The sequence below is a fragment of the Suricata suricatta genome, chromosome 4, assembly GCF_006229205.1.
Source record: "Suricata suricatta isolate VVHF042 chromosome 4, meerkat_22Aug2017_6uvM2_HiC, whole genome shotgun sequence".
Taxonomy (NCBI): domain Eukaryota; kingdom Metazoa; phylum Chordata; class Mammalia; order Carnivora; family Herpestidae; genus Suricata; species Suricata suricatta.
The window spans coordinates 161,243,478-161,251,106 of NC_043703.1; positions in this window are offsets into that span (position 1 = coordinate 161,243,478).

A 7,629-nucleotide genomic window follows, 5' to 3' on the forward strand; every position below is an offset into this window, starting at 1 on the left:
TGTTCGTTGGGACTTGTCTGGACTCGAAGTAGGCTGGATGCATTATCCACTGACAGAGGCCTAATTGTAATGATTTACTCTTGAGCTCTGAAGTGACTCAGCCAATACAATTCTTCTTTTGTCCAACGAGAGGGTCCCTCTCTCCCACAATGATTTTCTAGTTTCTCCAACTAGACTCTTCATTCATCATGGCCACCCTCTCATTTTACCATTATTAGTTTCTTATTCTTCCACAATGAGCCTTCGTGCTACCCAAATCAGAACATCTCCATGTTTACAATAATGCATTGAGTTTTATTTGTTTCAATGTAATATAGCCCAGGAGAAACTCTTTGTACCATTTAAGTGTTATCTGGCAGGGCTGCCATAAGAAAGGGAAAAATGGAGGCCTGTTATCTGTGTAGACTGAAAACAATCCCTTCTGTTTTAACTTGAAAGGCAGCTGGTTACAGAGATACCTTTTCCGGGGAAGAGCTTTCACTCTTTTCTAAAAGTAAAGGCCACATAGATCTTCAGACCCTGTGATCAAAGACACTCTACACTAGGGTGTTATAGTCATTGACATAAAGTCATGGTCATGTTAAGAAGATCAGAAAATCTAATAAAGTAGTTCTTGTAAGAGTACATACGTGTTGTCCAGGTCCTGTTCAGATGAGATTTATTTGAAACTCAGAAAGGTCCTGGCTTCCAAAATACTCATATATTGTACTTTATAGAACTTCTGATTATTGGAAAACATGAGTTGCATTTTACATCTAAAGTGATTTAATTTTTGTGCTGATTATTAATTAAAGAATGGATCCAAAAATAATTTCAAGTGCAACTCTTTGCTCTTAAAGATTTTCTCCTTGATGCTTTGTAGAGATTTTGTTAAGTCCTTGTAATTAGAGTGTTGGCAATGTCTTGAACTTAAAATATTGAAACTAAGGCACCCTGAAATCATCCCTAAAAGACACAAACTTTTCAAAGGGAAATTGTAAGGTTGAAAATAGGTTCTCTGGGCGCCTGGGTGGCTCAGTAGGTTAAGTGGCCAACTTCAGCTCAGGTCATGATCTCGCAGTTTGTGGGTTCAAGCCCCATGTCAGGCTCTGTGCTGACAGCTCAGAGCCTGGAGCCTGCTTCAGATTCTGTGGCTCCCTCTCTCTGCCCCTTGTCCACTCATGCTCTGTGTCTCTCTGTCTCAATAATAAATTTAAAAATTTTTAAAAATTAAAAGAAAGAAAATAGGTTCTCAATGTATACAGATGTAAATTTCTTTATGTCACCTTATATTAGAATTAGTGGTAAGATTTCTATATGTTTTTTGTTATTCTTGCGTATTTAATATCTGACTTTCCACTTCTTTCCACATCACTTAAAAGCATTTTCTATTCCCTATCTCAAGAAACATCGTTCCCCTCTTGCTGTTTCCACTAGTTGCCTTTTTGAAAAAGTCACCAAATCTCTTGAAACCATAGCCCACACATAAATTACATATGATTTCCTAATAAATTCTTTGCAATGTGACTTTCAGGATGATCTCGCTGGTGACTCCAGAGGACAGCATTGCATTTTGTGGAGATCTTCATCTGGAGACACCCGAGCTGGGAGCGTTTGCATGCTCCAGGCTCTAATGATGAATGAACTGCCAAGGCCAAGAGCCTGTCCTACTTCCTAACATCATTGGGCCATGCTCCTCCTCCCCTTCCTTTAAGCAACTGTCTTGCTTATGGTTCATGATTGACTCCTTTGAATTTCAGTCCCATTCTTGCCAGGGGACAGACACCAAACCCCTCCAATGCGTCTTCATTCATGTCCAGTCTTTTTCTTCACAGCACCTAATCATAAGATCTACTCCAACTCTATCCTTAATAATGTGGGCTGTGTGTCAATGTCACATCTCCAGCCATCTACTGGCATTTTGCTGTGTACACCTTGCCTTCCCTAACCTTCCCCTCCCCACCAAGGCACACACCCATCACACAGCTCTCTGCCCCTGGTGCTATCTCCTGCCGATAGCTCCAACTGGAATTTTTGAAGGGTTTTTTTGTTTGTTTGTTTGTTTGTTTGTTTTGTTTTCCTTTTCACATTTCCTGTGTGTATACTTGTTTAAAATCTACATGATGTACTGAGGTGCCTGGGTGACTTGGCCAGTTAAGCGTTTGACTCCTGGTTTCAGCTAAGGTCATGATCTCACGGTTCTGTGAGTTCAAGCAAGCCCTGTGTCAGCCTCCACGATGGCAATGAGAAGCCTTCTTGGGATTCTCTCTCCCTCTCTCTCTGCCACTTCCTCCGGCTCTTTTTCTCTCTCTCTCAAAATAAATAACTTAAAACAAAGAATCAAGTCTATGTAATATATCAAACACTAATTTACCCCAGTTAAAGCTCTTGCATTCAGTCTTGCTTGCCTCTCTCTAACCTCTTATCCTTTAATAGGACACTTGTGAATGTTTCACTTTATCAGTCAAAACTAAACGTTAGACTTGTTAAATAATTAAATAAATGCTAGTACTGCTTCATGATAAAAGGTGCCCCGAAACAAAACAAAACAAAACAAAACAAAACAAAAACTCATCATTGTGAGAGGCAAATTCATACCAATGCCAAAATACCTCAAAAAATAATTAAAATTTTATTAATTAAAATTTAAAAAATAAAATTAATTAATTAAATATGTATAATTAAAATCAATATTAATTTTTTTGCTCTTTGTATATAATATGTTTTTGCATTTGGGTATTGATTGGGAAGGACATTTTTAGGTCTGGAAAAAGTACAGAGATCAGATTTAGGATAATTCCATTTTTTTGAACTCAACACTCATTGCTCCGCTAGGACTTCCGTGACACCATCCTATAGACAGACCTTTATTACTTACAGTTCTGGAGGCTAGACATCCTAGGTCAAGGCTCTGGCAGGAACGGTTTTATTCTAGGGCTTCTTGTCTTGGCTCATACACAGCTGCCGTCTTTCTATGTGCTCACGTGATCTCTATTTTGTGTTTAGGTGGATAGAGAAAGAAATTGAAATTTCTGGTGTGTCTTTCTCTTCTTAGAAGGACACTAATGTTTATGATCTCAACTTAACCTTAGTTACTTTCTTAGAAACTCCATCTTCAAGTATAGTCACACTAGGGAATCAGGTTTCAACCTGTAAATTTGGGGAGGACATATGGCTTTAGTCCACAACAGCACTAGCAGCAGAGCGTTAGGCCAGGTGTTGTGAAGCTCGGGGATGTGGAGGTTAACGGACTAATATTATTTCACAGAGCTACGCCTCTCAGGAAGAATGTACAAACATGGATGCCTCCTGAGGGTGTAACCTTCACACAGGTAGCAATGACATGGGAGTGTGTCCGCTTCCTTTTACTACTTGTCCACTCATGCGGTTAGATGAGTAAACTTCCTCTCCCTGGCTGTGCTGTGGGATCTCTACCCAGGGGCCACATCTTGGCTTCAAGACAACGGCCCCTGGAACCATCAGTCTCTACACAGAAAAGAAAAAAAAAAATTCTAGTGTCCCTTTTGCCAGACCATACAAGTCATTGCCTTTGCTGTAGCACTCTTCAGGAATAAAGTCTGTGATGGCCGCTCTTTACTTTTCTTACTAGAGAAACAGAGACATCCTTGATGCAAGACCTGGTCCTCAGCTTTGCCTCACGTAGGGTCAATGTGTTTTAATGCTAAGCCTTGTTCACAGGTGAGCTGTGCCTGAGATTTCAAGATGTAGGAAGTTAACATCAAGGTCAGTGTAGGAGACTCGGACCATGACTGCCATGTTCAGAGATGGAGGGCACTTATGGGGAAGAGCACTGGGTGTCGTATGGAAAACAATTCTACAATAAAATATTATGGAAAAAAAAAGAAGAGAGAAAAATAAAATAAACATCTCTAAAACCGACAGACTAATAACATGCGTTAGAGGTTGCAAGAAACAGGAGACAATCTTCCAGACATTGGGTTCAGCAAAGATTTCTTACATGCTGCACCAAAACACGGTTTGTAACAAAAGAGATAGATCTCACCAAAGTTAAAATAAAATGTCGGGGTGCCTGGGTGGCTCAGTCAGTTGAGCCTCTGACTTCAGCTCAGGTCAGATCTCACACTCGTAGGTTCGAGCCCTGCATCAGGCTCTGTGATGACCGCCAGCTCAGAGCCTGGAGCCTGCTTCCAGTTCTGTGTCTCCTTCTCTCTCTGCCCCTCCCCCTCTCATGCTGTCTCTCTCTGTATCAAAAATAAATAAAACATTAAAAAATTAAAAAAAATAAAATGTCCCTTGATTGATAAGGTGTCATTAGGAAAATACAAACGCAAGCAATGGATCAGGGGAGAAATGCTGTTAACATTATCAGATCGTGTTTTCACCCAATGAAATTATTTATGAATTCTTTTTCTCAAGCCTGAGAGATGCATGAGAAAACTTGTGGAGCTCCCACACTTGACGGACAGGCAAAGGGGGAGGAACAGGAAGAAGAAAGGTGAATGGACGGTAAGAGAAGACATGGACAGGAGGCCTTTGTGGGAGGTCGGCACAGAAAAGAACTCCAAGCAAGGGTGATTACCATCATGTAGAACTGAGACAAAAGACCTTTATGCTTGGGAAAGAAGCTCTCAGAAAACATCGTTCATTGCTCATTCCTGGATGATGAGGAGAAGGGCAGAAGGGTCACACATGAGCATAAGACGGGAAGCCCGAGTATGGCATAACAAATGCCAGAGCAGAAGGCATGAAGAAGCCATACGATCTCCTGGTAGGAAAGCTCTTGTTGACGCCATGTGGCCTGTACACCTGAAGGACCCCCAAGCCGGGAAGGTTGAATCTGCAGCATTAGAAGTGGACCATTGCACCACCAAGGGCACTGGTGGGGATGCCCGACTGGACGGACGTGCAGGAAACAAGGGAGCCTGGAGAGCTGACTGCAGGTGAATCAGACGTAACTGCAGGCACCAAAGTCGGCTCCACCGAGGAAGGGCGGAAAGTGTAAGTAGATGCCTGGTCGGGGAGCCCTGGGTTGTCCAGACATGGGAAAGGCAGATGGGAAAGATCTCCAAGAGGCAGAAATCCGGCCTTGTTACCAAGGATGGACTTAAAGAATTAACTCCATTGTCAATGGAGGAGATCCAGCAATGTAAAGCGCAAAAGGGGTACAGTCTGGTGATGGTGGAAGAGGCAGCAGAGGCTTCTCTGTCTGTGGGCAAAAGGGCAGTGATGGCAGATAAGATGTGCTCCTGAGAGCGGGTTTTTTTTCTTTTTTCTTTTTCTTTTTCCCACCAGTGGTGTCATTTTAATTAAAATTATCTTACTCCAAAAAAAGAAATCTAACTGGGATGCGATTAGACAGAATGCCACCTGTCATCAGCAAAGGTGAAAAGAGCAACTGAAATAGATGGGAAAGAAATAAAGGCCTTTAATCCAGCAAAGCTGTAGCACAGAAATCGGACGGTGCACACCTGCCGGTCCCATGGCATGTGCCCAGAGCTGAAGGGCTGCTTTTCAGACCCTTCTGGGCTGTGGAGTGCTTACACACGTCTCAGTCTGGGAGGGCATAGCTGGGGGCTGAGGTACCCTGCAGCGCTTGCGGGGCACAGAGGTGGGAAGGGGCCCGGCACTTGGGGGAAGAGCTTGGGAGAGGAGGGGGCTATGATCCAGAAGATGACACAGGCAGAAGCAAGAAAAATACAAAGTGTTGTACAGATACTCGTTCGCTAACAACCGTTTGTTTTTTTAAATATTTTTATTTATTCTTTGGGAGAGGGGGAGAGAGAGAGAGCATGAGCAGGGGAGGGGCAGAGAGAGGGAGACACAGAATCAGAAGCTGGCTCCAGCGGCGCCTGGGTGGCTCGGTCGGTTAAGTGCCCGACTTCGGCCCAGGTCATGATCTCACGGTTTGTGGGTTCAGGCCCCGCATCGGGCTCTGTGCAGATAACTCAGAGCCTGGAGCCTGCTTCAGATTCTGTGTCTCCCTCTCTCCCTGCCCCTCCCCCATTCATGCTCTGTTAGCACAGAGCCTGAGGTGGGGCTTGAACTCATAAGCTGTGAGATCATGATCTGAGCCGAAGTCAGACACTTAACCAACTGAGCCACCCAGGTGCCCCCACGAACAATAGTTTTAATGGAGTTGGTGGAAACACCTCTCTTTGTGCAGGTAGTTTTGGTGTTTGCTAAAGGGACCATAGGGGTAATAGATAGTGGCTTTGGCACAACACGCAGAGCAGACAATGAAAAGGCACCAGTCCGCTCTGGATTGCAGGTGGCCAGCACACAGAGAGCTCTGGTGTCCCCAGGGAGAAGTGAGTGGCTCTGGAGGAAGCTGACCACTGTCCCCAGGAGCACAAAGTCTTCCCAGCATCACTGACACTGTTTCCCTCTCACCCTCTGCACATGTCGGCCGGAAGGCGGGGTGAGAGGTGGGAGACACGGGGCATGCACCGTAACACCCAGCAACGGCGGCCAACACTGCCAGACTCCTCTAAGCACTAGGGGAAAGAAAGGATGCTCTCTACGCCTGATGCCCAGGAAAATCTGGGTCATTAGAAAGAGTGTGAACTCAAATTAACTTCTCCTGAAAGATGTCATTCTCTTTGATTTTCAGGATAATGCTGAAAGCAACAATCTTCCTGAGGCCAGAAACAACTGATGCAAATGCAGTTTCTGAGAAGGCTGTTCTGATATTTAAGAGTTTCCGGTTTTGTTACATGCATTCGCGTATGACTTCCTTCTTCCAAACAATTATAAATCCTGACTCCGGTGTAAAGACAAACAGTGAAACAACTAATTATTCCAACACGAGTAGAGGAACCCAAAGGCTCAGGTGTGATTTATGTCTGTGAAAATGCCTCAGTTTTGTTTGAGAGCACAGCCTGTCTGGACACCTGCATGAACAGGGCCGTGGACGCCATCTTGATCTTGGTTTAGACATTCTGTTTATGTTACCGACCACCTCTTAGTTTCTTCTGACTTCAAGGACTCTTCTGACCTCTAGTTTGTAAGAGCACATAAAAGGGGGAGCTCAGTGAATTTAGTCCTGTGAGCCGGCTGGATGAGGCCATCTGTATTCAAGGGTAAAGTCTAAATAGTCAGCGCATCCTAGCTGGCATTCGACCCTCACTGTCACCAGTGGGCAGAAGATGTCAGACCAAGGGCCCATCCTCAGGAACTGAGTAACGCAGATTCTGTATCTGAAACACCAGTTCCTGGCTCTGGGTAGTTTTGCTCAGCTGACAATATCCTGAGACCCATTATTATAAAAAAGAGTTCCCAAGCTGGACATGGACTTGACAAACTGCTCTCTCTCCACAGAGTGAGTCCTTCTGGAGGGTTTCCAATGCCGTGTGCTCAGGGATTAACAGGAGTCGGCACCCTGTCTCGAGGCCCCTTGGTGGGGTCGCCCCACTTGGCTGTCACCGCCCGCCTATTCAGGCCCTTGACTTTGTATACAACTGTCTGCATCACCTGTGCTTGATCTCAGCGGGGCCTAAGGGATATTGTGAAGACTTTGGGGAGGGAGGATGGTCAAGTGGGTCTATTTTACTTAATTTCCCGGGGTGCCTGGGTGGCTCAGTTGGTTAAGCCTCCGACTTTAGCTCAGGTCGGATCTCACATTCGTGGGTTTGAGCCCCGCATCAGGCTCTGTGCTGACAGCTAGCTCAG